The sequence below is a fragment of the Cornus florida genome, unplaced genomic scaffold (genome assembly GCF_030987335.1).
Source record: "Cornus florida cultivar Cherokee Brave unplaced genomic scaffold, ASM3098733v1 CherokeeBrave_3.0.0_Hap2_Chr04, whole genome shotgun sequence".
In the NCBI taxonomy this organism is placed as follows: Eukaryota; Viridiplantae; Streptophyta; class Magnoliopsida; order Cornales; family Cornaceae; genus Cornus; species Cornus florida.
Window position 1 is genome coordinate 90714933 of NW_026775574.1, and position 21187 is coordinate 90736119.

Below are 21187 nucleotides of genomic sequence, written 5' to 3' on the forward strand. Positions count from 1 at the left end.
CAGTAATGCTCCCAAACAACTTTATAACCTCGTTTTCTTGAGGGAAGGTCCAGACAAAGGAATGATCTAAATAAGTAATCCATTTCATGAATAATGGCCATTGGAAGGATGAATTTGGAACTCCAATAAACTTGAGTTGAGAACAGCACAACTTTGATAAGTTGCAATCTTCCAGCAAAAGAGAGGTCTTTTCTAGACCAGTGAGTAATCCTAAGAGTGATTTTATCAATTAAGGCTCTGCAGTCACTTGCTCTCAACATAGTTGTAATCAAGGAGACACGTACCAAGGTATCTCATAGGAAGCAGCCCTTTCTCAAACCCAAGGAGTGACAGTATGTTGGCCTCTAACTGATCAGAAATCCCTGTTATGATCAAGACGTCTGTTAATTAATGATGTTGCATTGAAATTGTTGTCTTTCCCATGCATTTGAAATATATACCAAACATCAAGCCTTTTCTATTTTTTATTTTATTTTTAGACAAATTAAATTATGGTTGTTGCTTGAAAAACTTTTAAATCAAAATTTTGAATGCATTTGAAATATATACCAGATGTGTTTGTTTTGTCTTACGTCCTTCAACAAAAACTACAAACATTATAAGCACATGGCATTGTGGACAAATATAATTATTGATCTTGTTGGAAGAGTGGAAGTATAGTATGGATGATATACGAAACCTATTATATTTAGCTTTAATTAGTTGTATACTTTTACCCTTTTATTGAGTGAATTTTTTTTGGTGCAGATATTTTATATTTATAATGTTTTCATTGGTATGTTGGTTTTCTAATTGAGTTAAAGTTGTGCACTTATCATGTTAGAGTGCTAGATATTAAAACAAAATAGTGCATTACTTTTATATTTGATTTTTTATAATCATTGTTATCTTCTCTTTTTTATTTTGTGATTTTATTTGGATGACAGTTGGTGCTAGATAAAGCAAATGATTTTATTAAAAAAACAAAAATCTTAATCTCAAAATATAAATGTTCAAAGAATTTTTCAATTATTTTTAGAAAAAAAAAAAAAAAAAATCAATTTTTTTCATTACATAGTACTAGAGGAGATTGTCCGAAATCAACTAATTGCTATGAACAAGGATGTTAGGGTGGTTGATTTATGAAGAAAACAAAAGTATTGATTTTTCCTACATTTTGTATAAAAACGTGTTCCATTCTTGCATAAAATGTAGTCTTTGATTAGTCTCTATCGTTGTTGACTCACGTTCTGTCTAGTTTAATTACTACTCATGCAAATTACTTTATCAGCTATTTATAGCCTAGTAGTTGCCGTCCTACATTCTACAACACTCTTCTTCGAACATTCTAAACATTTATAAGCCTACAAAATTCTCTACTCCTTTATAATCTTCTCAACAAAATTCTAGGAGACATTAAAGCTCTGCTATACTCTTCTCCCAATTTTCTTCTGATAAAAAATCTACCACAAGGAAAAGGTAGTTAAAACATGCTTGTTAAGCAAGTAACTAGTTGTTAAACTTAATTTTATGGAAATTTGTTTTGGTTTGGTATGGGAATCCAAATTAAAATTGTTTCATTTCAGATGATTTTAACGATAAATTAATGTTTCTTCATGTAATACCCCCATCAATTGTTAGTTGAAGTTTACTCATCATAACTAAACAAAAAATATCTATTAGAATTTTGAACTAAAAATTAAATAACATAATTTTCTGAATGGTAAGTTGATTTTGGATAGAGTAGTCTAGATTTTCTTATTTATTGAGTTTCAAAACTACAAACATAATTTTCTGAATGAAAAGTTGCATTAATTGTTAAAGGTTATACAATGATAAGAAAGGAGATCATTGAACATGAATCACCTTAGTGTAACTGTACCACAAAGAATGTTGTAGTCCTTGTATCACTACAAGAAAAATAGTTTTTTAGCATGCACTTTTTAAAGCACAATTTCCTATATATTTCTCATTCAATTGGTTTTGTGTACATCAATCACACTACACTCCAAAAGCACATTTCTATGCGCATTTCATTTTGAAATATGAAGATGAAGATAATGATGATGAAGATTGATCCACTGAACAATTAATTCAGGCTTTTATCCATGATTCTATATTTTTCTGAATTTCGTGAAACAAAAAAGATGTTAAGTCTATCTGCAACCAAAAAATAGTCCTTAATGAAGGTTAGTTGTGATTTTCCCTTCACGTTTTTGGTGAAATTATTAATTTTCTTATAGTAACTATAAAACATGATTTTCTCAGTTAATTATCCTGCGTTAGCGCAGTTCTTACCAAAAAAAAAAAAAAAAAAAAAAAGAGTAAGATTTTCTAAGTTAATTGCTGGAAATTTTTACGATTTGTTCAAAAAAAAATTACAGACCCATTTATTTATTTATTATTTGGTTAAGGGGATGATATACCATTCAAGAGAAGGCTTTATGCAGAAATGTTAACTTATACATGTTCTTAGTATTTATAGCATGCATGCAGTATGTCTAAATCCTCTTTGCTGTGTGTAAATCATCATTTCATGGTTATGTAATTCCAAATGTCTACCAGTATGGAAGATAGATAGTACTTGAACTATTGAATGTAATTTCAGCTTTCTGTTTATACCTGTATACCATCTTATCTTACATCACAAATATTTGAATTTTTTACGGGAGCTTAAACCAGTTCCACTAATAACAGATTCATTGTTTGTTACAATAAAAACAAATATATATATATATATATATATATATATATATATATATATATATACTGTAAAAAAATACACTTAAAGCATATGCTACAAGCAAGATAAAACACAAGGATATTTCAAGCAAGGTTTAGGGGATACTGCATTGGCCATGTCTCAATTCACCACCAATTACAAAGCAAAAAGTGTTAGAATTACAAAGATATTTTAATGACAACGAAGAAACACTAAAACTATGTTTGAGAGCATTGAATTGGCCTTGGAATTAGAAATAAATGAAATTTAATTTATTTTGCAGAATTGAACTAAATTTCCTCCAATTCTAATTTCAAAGTGCCGACCGACCTTTGTTACATTTTCGTTGCTGGATTTATTGAAGTCTTTTTTGTGCAAAATCCTTGAACACCATGAAAAACAAAATAAATAAAGTAACTTCAAAATTCTGTCCAACCAAAATTCTTTCTAAATATCTTCATAAAACCTATTGAACATAAAGATAAACTGTAGATGAACCTTAATTCATCATTAGCCGTTCCAACTGCTTATGTTACTCAAATATGCCACATGCACAACATCAAACCTTTATATCTATTTGCTCAATATCTAAACAAAACAAAATAATTTTGAGACATAGCTGGACAATTAACACTGTTACTTCGCAGCTAATTCTGAGATTTGCCAAGAAAAAATGAGGTGAAATTTAAATAGAGAAGCGGCATTACTTCTAGTTCAGAAATAAATGACCTCTGTGAAAGGAAGAATGAACTGGAGTTGAAAAGACTCGAGTTAATAGGGAAATGGAGAGGGTAGATTGCGCTTAGCGAAAAAGAGTGTTAAGCTTCTGTTCTTTCCAAACATACAAACTTAAAGTTGTTCAACTCACTCAGCCCTACAACTTCTCAACCTCAAATTAAGAGGTTTGAGCTTATTATTATTATCATGACTCTTAATTATATATAGACATCCTTCTCCAACGGTTGAGATACACTATAATCAATAACTTTTAGAACTCTCTATCTAAATATATAGGTATTTACAAACTCTCTATCCTTCTACAATTTTCTCCAATCAAACAATTTCTACCAACAATTCAATGTTTTAGCACCTTTCTATAACACTCTTACTTCAATTATTATTATTTATTGATTTAAAGAAGTGTTATAGCATCTTTCTATTATTTATGAAATTTAAAGAAGTGTTATAGCACATTAAACCTTCTTTAAATTTCATAAATTTTGTTATAATTAGTAGATTCTATAAATTCATTCTTAATAATGCAAGAGCATAGCTTTGTGTTTTGTAAGCAATCAATTTGTACACACTCAATACAAGACACACAAATTACACAATCTTGTTGTAACAGAATGCTCAATATAGCGGTTGTCTGATGTTCATTTGTTTTACCAACGGCCTTGTGCCCTAGTGGTAGTGGAATGGTCAAATTACACATGAATTCTGCAACATTATTGGTTTGGTTATAAATCTCAAGTTAATTGTAGTCTCTTTTATGTTAGGGCTGCAACTGGGGCGAGCCCAACCCGAAATAACTCGAGCCCTGCCCGAAATTTTGTGGGCTTGAGCAATATTTTTCTAATTTCAGTTTGGGCTTGAGCTATATATTTTGAGCCCGAATTCAATTCGGACTGGGCTTGGGTTGATATGGATAAAGCCCGAAGCCTAACCCGAGCCCGAAAATATTATATATATTTATAATTATACTTAAGTCATAAGAGTGTGATAGTCAAATTGGTAGTGTTCTTAGGATTGAATTATTTTTTACACACAAATTCTTCTGAGGTGGGCTTAATACGGGCTCAGACTAGACAAATTATGTATGGGCTGAGATTGGGTAGCTCAGCTTGGGCTTAAGGCTAGCTCGGGCCGGGCTTGGGCTGAAGATTTTCTATATGGGTCTAGCCCGAAATGAGTGTCAAGTCCGCCCAACCCGCCCAAGTTGCAGCCCTATTTTATGTACAGTTCTTTTTTTTTTTTAGTACCATGAAAGATGTTCAACTTCATGAATCAATCATGTGTTTTTTTTGTTTTCCAATATTGTTATCCATCTCAATTAGATTAATGACTTATGAGCAAGTCTTGCAATAAGAACTTACATCACCAGCCACCAGAATATATTTCGTGAGAATCGTTAATTTTGAATTTTTTTATTTTTCGGATAATATATATATATATATATATATATATATATATATATATGTATTTATACAGTAGTGTTTAATTGCTCCCTATGAGCAGGAATAATATACTCACTTTTAATTATAGCTGGTGGATTTAATCAAACGAATGTCCTTTATTTGTAATAATTTAAGAAACTCTTAAATCTTTTTATTACAATTAATTATAATTGGAATGAAAAGACAAAAAGGCATAACTTTATTGAAGGAAATAAAATCTTTGAAAATAAAAAAATCATGGTTCCTCGTCATAAAAGAGTTTTGTCTTACAAAACACGATTGATCGTGATCACAGTTGACCGGAAAAATTATAATTGATTGAAAATATAAAATTTAAGAAAATCACAATTGATGGGAAGCCACTGGTTCATCCTCCTAACAAAACAATCAGATAGTCATAGCTTAAAACTCTTTTTATTTTCTTGGTAAACAAAGAAATCATTACATAGAACCATGCTTACAAACATAGAATAAGGATCAAAATTTCTACATAGATGCACATAACTATTGATTCCACAATCTATTAAAATCAAAAGGAGTATATAAGAAAGCAATATGCATTAAGTAAGTCTAAGAAAAATCAGTCCCCAAATTGTTCTTCTTGATTTAGACTCTGAAAATCATAGACACGAGGGGAAAAAATGAAATAGGGCATACTAACTAATACTATAGATAAATTTTATTTCCTTCAATAAAATTGTACCTTTTTGTCTTTTCATTCGAATTATATTTAATGGTAATAAAAAGATTTAAGAGTTTCCTAAATTATTACAAATAAAGGACATTTGTTGGATTAAATCCAACTACTACAATTAAAAGTGAGCATACTACTTCTTGCTCACCAAGGAGCAATTGAACACTACTGTATGTGTGTGTGTGTGTGTGTGTGTGTGTATTAACAAAAAAAGAAAAAGAATGAGAATTCTACTTTTTTAGAACAGGTCCGGTCAAATAACAATGATACTATTTCGGAAACCTAAGTACTCAATCGTATGGATATGTAAAATACAGGATTTCCAATCCTAGCAAGAAAATGAGGGAAATGGATACTCAATTTAAAGTGAGTAAACAGAATTTCATACTCGGTCTCATAGATACATATAGAATTATGTGAAAAGTTGTATTCAATGAAAGTCATATGTACGACTTGGAGGGAGATGTTTCATATCTTTCGAGATCCACCCTATAATATAGGGGGAAAAAAAAAAAGGCAAAATAAGTGATTTTAGCCCTTATAAAAACAAAATTGATTCTTGAACCCCTTTTACGCTCATGTCACGTTGAGGTACTGTAGAAGAAAAAACTGCAAAATATGATCCAATTTATCGTAATCAATTAGTTAACATGTTGGTTAACCGTATTCTGAACACGAAAAAAAATCATTGACTTTATCAAATTCTCTATCGAGCCATGAAAAAGATTCAACAAAAGACAAAAACAAATCCACTATCTGTTTTACGTCAAGCAATACTTCAATGTTAGCTACATCAGTCAACATTTATATGTTTCGATTCAATAACAAGATGTTATTTGTAACAAGTAGTTTTGTTGGTTGGTTAATTGGTCACATTTTATTCATGAAATGGGTTGGATTGGTATTAGTCTGGATACAGCAAAATCATTCTATTAGATCGAATAAGTACCTTATGTTATAATTGAGAAATTATATGGCTCGGATCTTTAGTATTCTTTTATTTATTACATGTGTCTACTATTTGGGCAGAATACCGTCACCCATTCATACTAAAAAACTTCAAAAATAAAAGGAATGAGGGAAAGTGCGGAAGAAACAGATGCAGAAAGAAAGATGCTCAACTTCATGAATCAGTCGTGTTTTTTTGTTTTCCAATATTGCTATCCATCTCAATTAGATTAATGACTTAAGAACTTTGGGGGTGTTGGGTGTTTGTGATTCCTTGGTAGTTCCCCTTTCTTGGTACTAATTGAATTCAATCATTGGGATTAAGTTTCTTAAGACTAGGTTAGCAAAAAGTCTACTTTGATGTGTATTATCAGTCATTGGCCAGCCACCAGAATATATTTTGTGACAATCGTTAATTTTGATTTTTTATTTTATTTTTTGGATATAATATATATATATATATATATATATATATATATATAGCAGACTCTCATGTGGTCTAAAAGAACGGATTTTTCAGTGGACTAAAAGTCAAATAGTCAATTAATACTTTTTTACTTTATCAAACCTAACCATAGTTAATATTTGTTACCTTAATATTCAATTTACCATAGTTAATATTTGTTACCTTTATTCAATCTCTCTCTTCCTTAATCTCTTCCATCTTCCTTGCAGTCTTAACCACTATCGCCATATCCACACCATCACAGCCACCATTATGTCCTTTCAATTTTTTTATTTTTTCTTTCAAGAGAGAATTTCATTTGCAAACATTATTAAACAAACCCTTTGCCTCCAAACACAATATAATATATATATATATCCTTCGCTCTAGACTTTTTCAGATAACAAGAGCATTAACCACCTCAAATTCGAAGCTTCATTCCCCATATCAACTTCCAGGTCAATGGAGGTTGGTGCAGGCTAATTAATTCCTACACCAGTATCCTTTGGAAGAGCAAGGAGGAGATACTAATCACTAGGATGGATGATTTTTTGATACCATAAACTATTTCCAAAATTGGGATGATGAGATTGGATATTTAATTGTATTTGTGACATAAAATTTGAAGGAAATTGTAATGCATGAAAATGTAAATGGGAATGAAAACGAAAAAATTGTCAGAATCAGAATTTGGAGACTTTTCTTATTTTTGTCTCAAAAAATTCAAATTTGGAGACCTTTTATTGTTTCCATATCAGGATTAAGCAATATATACTTTCTGTTTGAGACTCCATTATTCACCAAATGTGGAATAATGGCTCAAAGAAAAAAATTAAGAAAGCAATAAATTAAAATAAATAAATAAGCGAGCAACAGTCAGCCGTTGGAGAATGAATATGGTAGTTGTGTTGTAGTAGTGGTGAAGATGGTGGCTGGGATGGTATGGATATGGCAGTAGTGGTTGAGATTGCAAGAAAGATGGAAGAGATTAAGGAGGAGAGAGATTGAATAAAGGTAACAAATATTAACTATGGTAAATTGAATATTAAGGTAACAAATATTAACTATGGTTAGGTTTGATAAAGTAAAAAAGTACTAATTGACTATTTAACTTTTGATACGTTGAAAAATTCGTTCTTTTAGATCATGAGAGCTTGCCTGTACATATATATACATATATTAAGAAAAAAAGAAAAAGTATGAGATTGCATGTGAATTTGATACACATTACCGAGTTCATTCTTTACTATTTTAAACTTTTAGTGCAATTTGTAGCTTGGTATGGTCTGAAGTAGGGCTGCAAGTTGGGCTGGCCCAACCCAGCCCAGTCCCAACCCAATCTCAACCCGAATCGGGTTGGGTTGGGCCAACCCGAATTGTACCCAACATGGGTTATGGTCAAAACCCAGCCCGAATATTTTTGGGTCAGTCGGGTCGGGTTGACGGGTTGATTTTTTTTTTTTTTTTAAAGAATTTTTTTTAAAATTTTTTTATATATATTATATATATATATTTGATTATATTATTATTAAAAAACAAAATTTTTTTAGGGAAAATCATTTAAGCATCCAAATCTCATACTCAACTCTCTCTCTTTCTCTGTAACTGCAAGTGGGTTGTTACAGATCTGCCTGTAAGAAATATTCAAGAAGTGACCATTAACAAATTAAAAGGAAACCCTAGAAATTAAAGAAAGAAATGATTAATTAATAAAGCAAAACTAATAGTAAGAAACAAAACTTGAGCTTAAAAGGGCAAATCCAAACCAGAGAAGATCGTTAGCAAACAAGAGTTAAGCAATCGAATTCGAAACATGAACTATTGAATGATTCAGCTGAAAGAAATGCCGTATTATCTAGAAAGAATCAAATGATTTGGTCAGTCTATTGATTCTATTTACTACAAAAAGTAAAGAAATCAAAATTACTTCAGTTGTAGTAACTAATTTATTAATAGCTTTCATATTAGAATTTTTCCTTCTATTGTATTAGTTTATATTTGAAAATCTAACAGATCTAGCAGCAACATTGATAGGCAAAGTGTAATGCAATATATATACACACACACACAGAGACATTGAATTAATGAACAGGTCGAAGCAAGTAGTGAACTTATAAGTTATAACCATGCGAATAGCATGAAAGAGCAGATCTGAGCGTCCGTAGATAAAGAGAAGGTAGTCTAGAGAGAGAGAGCGCTTATAGAGCCAATCGCCGAGGTAGAAATGTTTGTCTCTGGCCTAAATAATGTAGTTAACATTGCTGGTCCAAAACCCATATATTACAGATCTATCTGCAAGAATCGAAAGTTCAAAACCCATATATTACAAATCTGTCTACAATAATCAAAAGTTCAAAACCCATATCAGCATATCATTTCAGATTGTTCAAAAAATCAAAACCCATATCTTTCAGTTTCCATCGCTCGCTATTCCAGTTCAGGTTCGCCGTTCGCAAGCTTCAGCCGCTGTCTCTCAACTCTCAAGCTTGCCCCCCTATCTCTCTGCAATTGCTAACTTGTATGTATTAGTTTTGTTTTATTTTTTGGAAGTGACGGCGACGGCGGTGGATCAGTGGCTGAGGGACGGCGGCGGTGGCAAATCAGCGGCTGAGAGCCAGGATGACTGCGGCGGCGGGGATGGCGGCTGAGAGAGAGGAGAGAGAAAGGAGAAAAAAAAAATTTTAATTTTGGGTTTTAGGTTAGGTTCGGGTTGAGCCCGAGCCCAACCCGAATATGTTTGGATTTTGACAAAACCCAACCCGATTTATGAATTGTATGTCCAAATTGTAAAATTCCTGGGTTGGGCTGGGCTGGGTTAGCCCACCCAAGTTGTAGCCCTAGTCTGAAGTCTTATTTCTACTTATGGAATGAAATGACATGCAATGTGATGTGAAACTTTCGAATTCAAAGAATTTTGGATATTTAGGTCATTTTTGATAGAACGTTCTTTTAACTTCTAATCATTATCAAGGCTTTAGTTCGGTATAACTTTTTCGGTATCGTCATTCAAAATAAAAGATTCATATTTCAAATCCCTATAAAAAGATGCAATGTGTGAGTTTCTTAAAGTGATAAAAAATAAAAAATAAAATATAACTTCTTATCATTCAATCACATATAGAATAGGTTTTTTTCTTTTCTTTTTCTTCATAAAAATCAAATGGGTGAAATCATCCCATCATACTAATTTTATGGCCAAGCGATCTCTTATGTAAGAATTGTGACCATATATATGTGCACCTCTAAATACACCTGTCAACGAGTCGAAATCGAATTGGATCGGATTCGATCCAAATTTGATAAGTATTTTACTCGATTCAATCCGATATTTCGACGGATTATTTGTAAGTAAATCCATATCCGATTTGTTAATAAATGGATATTTGATCCGATTTTCGATTCGATCCGATAAAAGTGTATTTTTAAAAAAAATAAAAGAAAAGAAAAGAAAAGAACAAAAAAAATAATGTAAAAAGAGAATAAAAAAACAATGATTAGAAAGAAAAAAAAAATGATAGAAAACAAAAGATAAATAAAATATGAAAAAAAAAAATCATTTACTCTTTGTTAGTAAAAAAATATTATGACATTATTAATATGTATATTAAGAAATTAATTAGTGCGTGGGTGAAAACACTACATTATTGTATATATAACAATATGATTGCTTTTGTTTTTTTTTTTTAGTTACATATAATATTTATCTTTTTTTTTTTTTTTTTGGTTACATCTAATATAAATCTGATATGGGTATTGTATATATATATAATGTAAATTATTATTATTATTATATAAATTTAATCGGATCAAATAATTATCAGATACGATCAGAATAAATTCATATTCGATTTGTTAAGGAATCGAATTGTCGGATTCGGATCATAATCGGATTATCAGATTTTTTTGTTCAATCTATATCTAAGTATTCAAATCGAATCCATTGATAGGTCTACCTCTAAGGTAGATAACTCTCAATAAATGTAAGGCTCTCTCTTGAGCTGAAAAAATATAGAGATCCTTGTAATACATTACTGCACATATATATATATATAGATAGATATATTATTAGTTTTTAACTATTTGACAAAATCATGAGGTTTAGTTTAGATGTTCCTATGATTAGAAATAATGATTCTTGTTTAAGTATTTTTGTCAATTTTAGTAATTTGAAATTAACTTTTGCATTGATGGATATAACCATCACTGGAGAGTTATGGAGGACTCCACATGACTTTAAGCAATATCCTACGTTGGGTTTTAAGTAAGACACTGTTTGGATAACATTTTAAATTAAAGTTCAATTTTTTTATTAAAATAAAATTTTGTTTTTGTTCTTAGTTCAAAAAAATATAAAATTAAAACAAAAAAAAGGAAGAAGCATATAGACTTTCAAAATGCCAAACATATACGACCTTGGGTACATTCATCAACGTATAGAGGACCTTAGGTTAAAATTTTATTTGGATTTGGGCCGTTTACTTGTTTGACGCTTTAAACCCTTTTTCAGAGCTCAATTGGGTCCAGTCGGCTTGGGTTTGGGCTAAAATGCAAGCCTGATTCAAATTTGGCCGAAATTTCTCATCTAATGGACCTATAATGGGTTCAACTTCTAGTCTGAATTTCATTTTGCGTTTACCACTCTATATTCAATATTTTTTTTTTCATACCCAATCATTTTTCCTTTACCAACATGCGGAGTTGAACTCCGACCTTTTATGTGAACTCATATTGACACTTACATTTGTGTTATTAGCTTTGCAATTAAAAAAAAAAATTTGTTTTATTATGTAATCCGTAACATTCCAATTATTTATTTCTCTTCCTTCTTATGAAAGGTTGTGTATTCAATTTTCTATTCGAATTTATTTTTTTCCAAAAAAAAAAAAAAATGATTTTAGTTGGTCCTAAAAAAGTAAAAAATCTCTACCAAACTAATAATAGTTGAAGAAATTGAAAAAGAGAAAAGCTAAAGGAAATATAACTTAAAATCATGTTTAGTTTAAAATCATGTTTATTTCACTCCTTTCCATTATTTTATCCCATTTTGTTATCTTCCTAACTCTCCTATATGTTCATTCAAAATCCTTTCACTTTTACAATATAAAAAAGAATTGCCTACCTCTCATTTTCCCTTTTAATTTTCTCAATTTCAAATTAAATGGGAGATAATCTTTTTTCTTTCCCTCCGTTTATAATTTAAGTTGCAATTTATGCCTTGTTTAAGTTGTTTAGCCCTCAATTTTGTTCATGTGCTTTTGGTTGTTAAATTGACAAAAAATAAAGAAACAAATGGTGAAAGCATGTTCAGTAACATTGATTATACAACACTATATTTGTATTAAAAAAAAAAAAGTCTATGGAGAAAAAAATATATATATTTTCACTTTATTTGGCTACTATATCGAAACAGTTAAATTCTTTTGAAAAGTTAATATATTATAAATAGGTAAACAGTTTTATTTTATTTTTAATTTTTTACTTCGAAATATTGGAACAACAATGATCAAACATATTTTTTGTTTTGAAAAATAAACTGCAGGACAACTAGTACGTGTGTAATTTTTGTTTGTCATTCTAAATCAGACGGTGAAAGTCGTTGTAACACCATAAAGTACGATACACCCGCGCGCGGCAAAACCTTACTCAACAGTCAACCCACCATCCACTTGTCGTTCCCATCCATTTTGATATTAAACCCTCACTCTCATTTCGTTGTCCATTTAACTGCTACCCACTCTCTCTAGATCTAGATCCAGATCTCGATCTCTCGAACCCGAACTGTATTGACTCTCTCTCTCTTCTGTACTTGTTCGCTCTCTTTTTCTGAAAGGTCTGGCCTCATTGGTAAGATTTTCTCGTTCCTGTAGTGCTTAATTATATTTCTTAGTTTAGTGATCTAATTTTTAGTTTGATGATGTACGGACAAGATCAAGATCGGAATCAACGGTAACAGATCTAGCGTATTGCAGATATAATCGTAAAATTATGAATATAATCACAGATTTGCTTTACTTAATATTTGGTTAGTCATAAAGTTGTGAACTTGGTGTAGGTTTCGGAAGGATGGGCCGATTTGGTGGCGGGAGTTGCTCTGCAGAGAGACTATGTCGATCTCTACTGACTACATGGTACTTGATTGCCTTTTTGATCGCATAATGATGCTTTTGATACTGTGCTTTCTCTGATCTACTTAAAACTTGATTTGATTTAAACTGTAGTTTGGTTGTTCATACTTAAAGATCTGATCAGCATATCACTCTATTATTCATAAATAAAATTTGGGTTCCAATTAGTGTTCTGATTGTTGATTTGATGTTAAAATAGTATTATATATGAGTGGATCTATGTAGTTTTCTTTTACTATTGGTAATAGGGTTTATTTGGGTTGAATGATGTTGCGGACATATATGTTTAAACTAGATTTTTGATTATGCTAACAGGGCTTATGTAGTTTTTTGTTGATTTGAATTTATTAAGAACCACCTGAAACAGGAGCTGAATATATTGTTGAGTCTACAGTAGTGTTTAGTGATAAGGACAAGCCTGCTCCCTTGATGGTTACTATGATCCTTTCCTGCGTATACTTTAATTTGCCATTGCAGATCTATATCATTCACTTATTCTGAATATGTGAAATTGCCTCTCAAAATGAAAATTTTGTTCCTTGCTACCACATATACAGATTTTTTTGGCATGGAAAGGAACCGATGTGCTGTTGCAAAGGTAGATTATAAAGACGATCAATGAAAACCAATCAAATCTTGCGTCTCCAGATAAGATAGTTGCTTCTGGAAAGCTTCAAGTGAATATTGGGTATGGGTATGCTGCAGAACAGGAAGAGTTTGATTAATGTGGAAAATTATATTCATCGATTGTCCCTATGATCCATCTTTGCAACAGCTTGCCCCAGTCTTTTCCAGTCCGTGTAATCCTGGTTCTCCATCTCCTTCATGGCATCAGTGGAGCTATCATCATCATCATCTTGTAGTGCGATGAATTGGTATTGAAGATCTTTATCATTTACTTATTTTGAATATGTGAAACTGACTTTCAAAATGAAAATTTTGTTCTTGCCAGCACATAAATCAATGTTGGTAACAGATTTCTTGGCATGGAAAAGAACAGATGCACTGTTGCAAAGTTGGATTATGAAGACGATCAATGAAACCAAGCAAGTCTTAGAGTCTCAAGAAGAAGAAGAATCAGCCTTCTCCAAATAAATAAGATAGTTACTTTTGAAAAGCTTCAAAGGGATCAAGGGAACAAATTCGCTCACACTTATCTCTATTGGGTATCGGTACACTGCAAAAGAGGGAGAGTTTGATTAAGTCATTGATTAACGTGGAAAAACATCCTCATTGATGGTCCCTATAATCCAGCTCTGCAATAGCGCTCCTGATCTTTTTCCAGTCCTGGTAATCCCGGTTCTCCATTTCCTTTATTGCATCAGTGGAGCTATCATCATTCTTGTATTGTGATAGAATAGTAATGAATAGTAATAAATTCTATTGAAGATCTATATCATTTACTTATTATGCGGATAACAGATTTCTTGTCATTGAAAAGAACCGATGCGCTGTTGTAAAGCTGGATTATAAAGACGATCATTGAAACCAACCAAGTCTCGAGTCTCAAAAAGATGAAGCATGAGCCTTCTCCAAATAAGATAGTTGCTTTTGAAAAGCTTCAAGTGAACAATGTTGCCCACATTGACCTCTATTGGGTATGGGTGCGCTGCAAAAGAGGAAGAGTTTGATTAAGTCATTGATGCAGAGAAACATCTTCATTGATTGTCCCTATAATCCAGCTTCGTAACAGCGCGTCCGATCTTTTTCAGTCCTGGTTCTCCCATCTCCTTCATGGCGTCGGTGGAGCTATCATCATCTTCCACTCTGATAAATTGTAACCACAAAACAATCTTATTATATTACATAAAGGTACTGTCTGATAAGAATTTTGCTATTGTATTTAGATAATAATTTGTAATTTAGTACTCAACAAAGTAGTTCACTTAACTACTAGGTATTTGTTTGTTAGATTTTTTACTTTTTTAATATTATATATATATATATATATATATATATATATATATATATTTGTGTTTGGCTCTATTTGAGGTTGTAGTCTCAGTCAGACCACGTTTTACCTATCTAAATTTTGGTCTCTCTCTTGTCCTGGGATTACCCTCAGTTTGGACAATCTTACTTTTCCATTACATGTTAGATTTATTTATTTATTTTATTTTGTGTGTTTGGCTCTATTTGAGGTTGTAGTCTCAGTCAGACCACATGTTATAACCTATCTTAATTTTGGTCTTTCTCTTGTCCCAGGATTACCCTCAGTGTGGACAATCTTACTTTTCCAGTACAGTGCATTCAGTTCTGTTTCTTTGCAGTGTTAATTTTTGTGATCTTCAGATTTAGAAGCCATAAATCTTATTTATTTTCATATTGAATGATGTTGCATTTCTTTTAGTTTTGCTTATTTAAATATAAATTTTAGAAGTGATCTATTTGTCAAATTTTTTTTGATGCTGCAAGTACTTTGAATTCCTGCAGATTGAGGTTGAAAATTCTGGCTGAGTTGTATTGGTTTTATTGATTCGTTAGGGTAGTGCCAAGGTGGTCATAATTTCAGTCCCTAGCAAGGATGCCCCAATGTTTGATGTGGGTTTAAATGAAAAGGAGTACAAGCCAGATCTTCACATTGTTTGGTTGATCCAGCAATATTTCTGTGTTCCGATTGTTGATTTGATCATTTAAAAGTATTAGATGAAGTTGATCTGTGTAGGTTTTCGACTATTGCTAATAGGGTTTATCTGGGTTGATTGATCTTGCAGACATATATGTTCAAACTAGCTTTTTGACTACGCTGATAGGGGGCTTATTTGGGTTGATTTTCTTCTTGCAGGTATATATGTTCACACAAGCTTTTTGAGTTTGCTAACAGGGCTTATTTGGGGTAATTGCTCTTGCAGACGTGTATGTTTAAGTATGACAGTGTTCATCGTCAGTGGAAGCATCACAAACTCAAAGTAAAACTCCAACACCATTCTCTTTGGTGTGAAAAAAAATTGCTGTGTTTCGTGTTTGGTATACACTTCAAGTCCTTTATAACTGAACACATGATAAATGCAGTGACAAAAAAGCATGTTTTAACTAGGAAAAAAAAGAAAAAAGAATCATGGTTCTGTGTGTAGGATGTAAGTACCGAGACAGACTTGTATGGACATTTGTGTGTCGTGTGTGTTTGTTTGCAAGTTTATTTTGGAAGAAGTATACTTCTGTATTATACAATTGTGCATATAATCAGCATCCGATCTTTACCAGTCCTGGTAATCCTGGTTCTCCATCTCCTTGGTGCGTCAATGGAGCTATCACCATCTTGTACTGTGATGAATAGTAATAAATAAGTGGAACACAAAAAAATCGCTATTGAAGATCTATATCATTTACTTATTTTGAATATGTAAAATTGTCTTTCAAAATGAAAATTTTGTTCCTTGCCACCTCAAATTGATTCCGGTAAAAGATTTCTTGGCATGAAAAAGAACTAATATCCGCTGTTGCAAAGCTGGATTATAAAGACAATCAATGAAACCAAGCAAATCTTCAGTCTCAAAAAGATGAAGCATCAGCCTTCTCCAAATAAGATCTTTGCTTTTGAAAAACTTCAAGGGAACAAAATCGCCCACATTGACCTCTATTGGGTATGTCTATGCTGCAAAAGAGAAAGAGTTTGATTAAGTTATTGATTAATGTGGAAAATCATCTTCATTGATTGTCCCTATAATCCAGCTTTGCAATAGCGAGTCTGATCTTTTTCAGTCCTGGTAATCCTGGTTCTCTATCTCCTTCGCGGTTTCTTGGATTCTTTTCCCTCTCATTCTCCTTGCCAGAAAATTGAGGGCGAGCCTTGGCGCAAGAGATCACTTGGGCTGAAGTAGGAGTTGAATTGAGTTTACAGGAGTGTTCACTGATAAGGACAAGGCTGCTACTCACTTGATGGTTGCTTACGATCCTTTCCGGCATATACTTTATTTTGCTATTGAAAATATCTAATACCATTTACTTATTTTGAATATGTGAAATTGCCTTCGATACCACCACATACGTCAAATGCCGGTAACAGATTTCCTGGCATGGAAAAGAATCGATGCGCGCTTTCAAAGATGGATTATAAAGACAATGAATGAAACCAAGCATTTGAGTCTCAAAAAGATGGTGCACCAGCTTTCTCCAAATAAGATAATTGCTTCTGGAAAGCTTCAAGGGAACAAAGTCACCCACATTGACTTCTATGGGTATGGGTACGCTGCAAAAGAGGAAGAGTTTGATCAAGTAATGTGGAAAAACATCTTCATTGATAGTCACTATAATCCATCTTTGTAACAGCGCGCCCAATCTTTTTCTGTCCTGGTAATCCTGGTTCTCCATCTCCTTCGTGGCGTCAGTGGAGCTATTGTTTTAAAATAATAATTAGTACACAACTCAACTAATCAATCCCTTAACTACTAGGTATCGGTTATATTGAAATCTTTTTTATTGTTTGACATCGTAGTCTTAGTCAAACCACATGTTATCACTTATCCTAATTTTGGTTCTCCTCTAACTCTTGACTAGGATTACCCTTAGTGTGGACAATCTTGCTTTTCCATTCCGGTGAATTTAGTTCTCTTTCTTGCAGATTTTAAGTTCAGTGAAACCATACTCTTAAATTTTTTCATAATGAATCTTGTGGGATTTTCTGTAGTTTTGTTTATTTCAATATAAATTTTTGAAGTGATCAATTTGTCAATGTTTGTTCAATGCTGTTGGTTCTTTTTAATTCTTGAACATTGAGGTTGAATTCTGGCAGTGGATCAAGTATCTGAATTGTGTTGGTTTTATTGATTTATCAGGGTGGTGCTAAGGTCATTATCTCAGCCCCTAGCAAGGATTACCGTCAACAGTGTTTTTTTTTTTTTTTGTTTGATGTGTGTGCGTGTGTGGTTTTTTGAATGGCATTTTCATTGCAGTTCAAGTTTGTCAAAACATATATTGTTTGTGAGACTTTTTTGGTGTATTTGATAGTAGTTAGGTTTTCACATATCCTGTCTCCGTGTGGTCTATTTTTTTTTACTTACTTTATATTCTTATGCATGGTTGTCAGGGAGGAATGCAGGGAAAGCTCAAGTGAGTCCTAGGTTACACAGAAGTTGACGTGATTTCCAGAGACTTTATGGGTGACAGCAGGTATAGATTGATATGTAACATCGTGCATGGGTTTCAATCTGTCTTTTTGTTCTTAATTACTTTTTAGAATTCATGGTCCTTAAAAAGATTAAACATGACTATATTGTATACAAGGGTATTCCTATAATTTTTGTCTTTATTAATTACATTTGGTAAGTCATGTATTTTGTCATGGTATTTTTAATCATTAAACATGAATGTATTTTGTATATATGGTATTGGTATCCTTTGCAGGGAATTTTCCTTCTCAATTGCTGTTCATGATTATTTGACATAAAGGATTATTTTCCAACTGAAGTAACCTTTTTGACTAGTAGGTCATGCTTCCGTCAAGTTATATAATCTGTTTACTGTTCAAATTTCCCAGGTCAAGCGTCTTTGATGCCAAGGCTGGAATTGCTTTGAATGATAACTTTGTGTACATCATTTGTTGGTACGACAATGAGGGGTTACAGGTAATAATATACTTTTATTTCATGTTCTGTAGCAGTATGGATGTTTGATGATGCGTTTTATGTGATAGTATATAATATAGTGAGTAATGGTACAATGATAACGTTCTATTTGATAGTATATAATAAAGTAATGATACAAAGGCGGTCAAACTCCGCTTGTTTTTATGTGAGTGAGGGTTGACATCATGATGAAGTTAGTCTCACCACCCATGACATCAGTCCCCTCACACATCAAAACAGTCAGATTAGCTGACTGGTGATCTACATTTTCATTTTTCTATATATAATATATATAGGTTAATTATTACAGGTACTTATTTCTTTGCGTGTGTGAAATGCAGCACACAAGTGGTTGACTTGATCGTCCAAATGGCAAATTCCACTAGATTGTGCTCAAGACAGACAATGTTACGGGCTTGGTTATAGCATTTAGCTGTGCGTTTCGATGACACTAAGGATAAAATAAGTTATTTAGGAACTAACAATTTTTAGGGCTGCGTTGTGATTAGCTAGTTTGTGTCTTCAAGTTTTCTAGGTTCAGGTGGTGAAAGATATCTTCCCTTTATAAGTGTGAATGAGTTTCCTCGAGAGTGCTTTCAGTAGCTTGGAATGGAATTGGAATCTGTGAATTCAATTCCAAATCCATTGTTTGTACCAGTTTAGGAATTTATATGGAATTTCTTTTGTATGGATATATTCATGTGTTGTGTATGAATGTATGTGCATGTATATGTGTGTATTGAGTTATGAGTATTTATTTTAGTACTTGAGATCCCAAAAGCTATGACCCAATATTATTTCATCCGTGTAGGATATTTTTTATGGTAAATTAAAAAAAAAAAAGACTAGAAAAAAAGAGAGGTTAGCTTACATAATATACTCATGTGATCTTTGGTTTGTGAGTTATCAAGATTCAGAAAGTACATTAATAATATATGGATATGGCTATAGCAAGCTACTAGGCTATTGCACTTGACAGCCAAATTACCCAGGCATTTCTCTCCTCTCAAGTATAAAATTTTCAGCGGAGGTTAATTGAGAGCAATTCTAAACATTTTTTTATAGGTAAAACTAATAATGCATGTTTAGTATATTTATATTATGGATATTATATGCTCACAAGAAATTCTCAATTCATATGTATTGACCAAATTTTATAATCACGCTAAAGTTACATTAGTTAGAATATGAACCAATTCCAATATTACTCTCATGTCTGTTATTATGGTTACATTTTTGTTCATTGCATAATGTGAAGTGTGTTTAATAAATTTTAAAAGAAGTTGGATAGACGTATATCCATAATGTTATATCTATAAATGTCTTTCGTTTATTGTATATAAGGCCAAAAGTATAAGATGTGTTGGTCAATTGATCCTCAAGTGTTCAAAATAATAAATATTAATTTTTAAAATAATTTGAAAAAAATGAACACGACCATGAAGTGTTGAACAGTTTGCCTGTAAAGTGTTGTGGCCGACGCAAACATGGCATCTTCAAAAAAAAATTCGTGCTTCTTAGCTTAATATAGTTTAGACCGTTTTGGGTGGTCTGGACCCTTGTTCATAGCTCAAGTGGGGTCTAGTCTGAAAGCTTTACCCCATTTGCGCCTTGGATTGGGTCATGACAACTCATATTCCTCATGAATTTGGTTTAGGCTAACATAAAAGCTTTGACTGGGGCTAGGGCCACACTCCAACAAATTGCTAGGGTTTTGTTCTGGACTCCAAAACCTCTTGTCTCACTTTTTGTGGTTGGGCTAAAATCGAGCCTGATTCAATTTTGGGCCAACTTTCTTCATCTATGGGCCTAGAGTGGCTCAATAGAGTTTATTATATTTTATCTCTCTTTTGTTTTGTTTTGTTTTGTTTTTTTATTTTCGCAAGTATTTTACATTAATGTCAAGTCATAGACAACTACATTTATGGTAATTAATTTTGGCAATACAATTTTTTTTTTTTTTCTTCGCAAGAAACTCACACACAACCACACTCACACACCCATTTTGCTCATTTGGAGATTAGAACATTCACCATCCACTTTGAGACTTTGAGAGATAAATGAGAAACCACTAGCCACAAAGCCTTGGTACTTTTTCAGTATTTTGGTTAATAAATTTAGATGTTTGGGCTACTTTTTTAAAATAGAAAAGCCAGCCATAGTTTAAGAAAAAAAAGGTACTTAAAGTTTGGGAGTACAGAATTGAAAATTTTGAATTAGAATTAGAGAAAATCCGGTTCAAATTTTGAACTTGATTTTCCTTAAGTTCAATTCTAATGCATTGATTCGGTACTTCAAAACACAATATTATGATTTTTTAAATTATATATTTTAAAAATAAAATATATATGAAATCTTCAGGAGTTGAATCGATCTGTAATGTCCCGCATAGCCTAAGCTTGTCCAACCAAACACACAGCTAAAGGTACATTGAATGGTTGCAATTATGAACATAAGCCCAACCCATTTGATTGTATTCTTCTTTTATTTATTCAAATTGTCTCTAAGAAGTGTTCAACTTGTCTCCAAGAAG

General features: G+C 32.2%; 1 long non-coding RNA gene across 16 annotated transcripts; it reads left to right on the forward strand.

Moving 5' to 3' along the window:
* Positions 1-12666: 12666 nt before the first annotated feature.
* Positions 12667-19348, forward strand: LOC132303875 (uncharacterized). Of its 16 annotated transcripts, none has more exons than XR_009481405.1 (8): positions 12819-12911; positions 13018-13093; positions 13443-13965; positions 14043-15751; positions 15876-15999; positions 18117-18199; positions 18567-18654; positions 18996-19348. It is a non-coding gene; the product is annotated as an uncharacterized LOC132303875 (long non-coding RNA). The 16 variants fall into 16 exon arrangements; XR_009481399.1 differs by having other exon boundaries at positions 12820-12911; positions 14043-14380; positions 14513-15999; XR_009481401.1 differs by having other exon boundaries at positions 12820-12911; positions 13443-13522; positions 13648-13965; positions 14043-15999.
* Positions 19349-21187: the final 1839 nt, after the last annotated feature.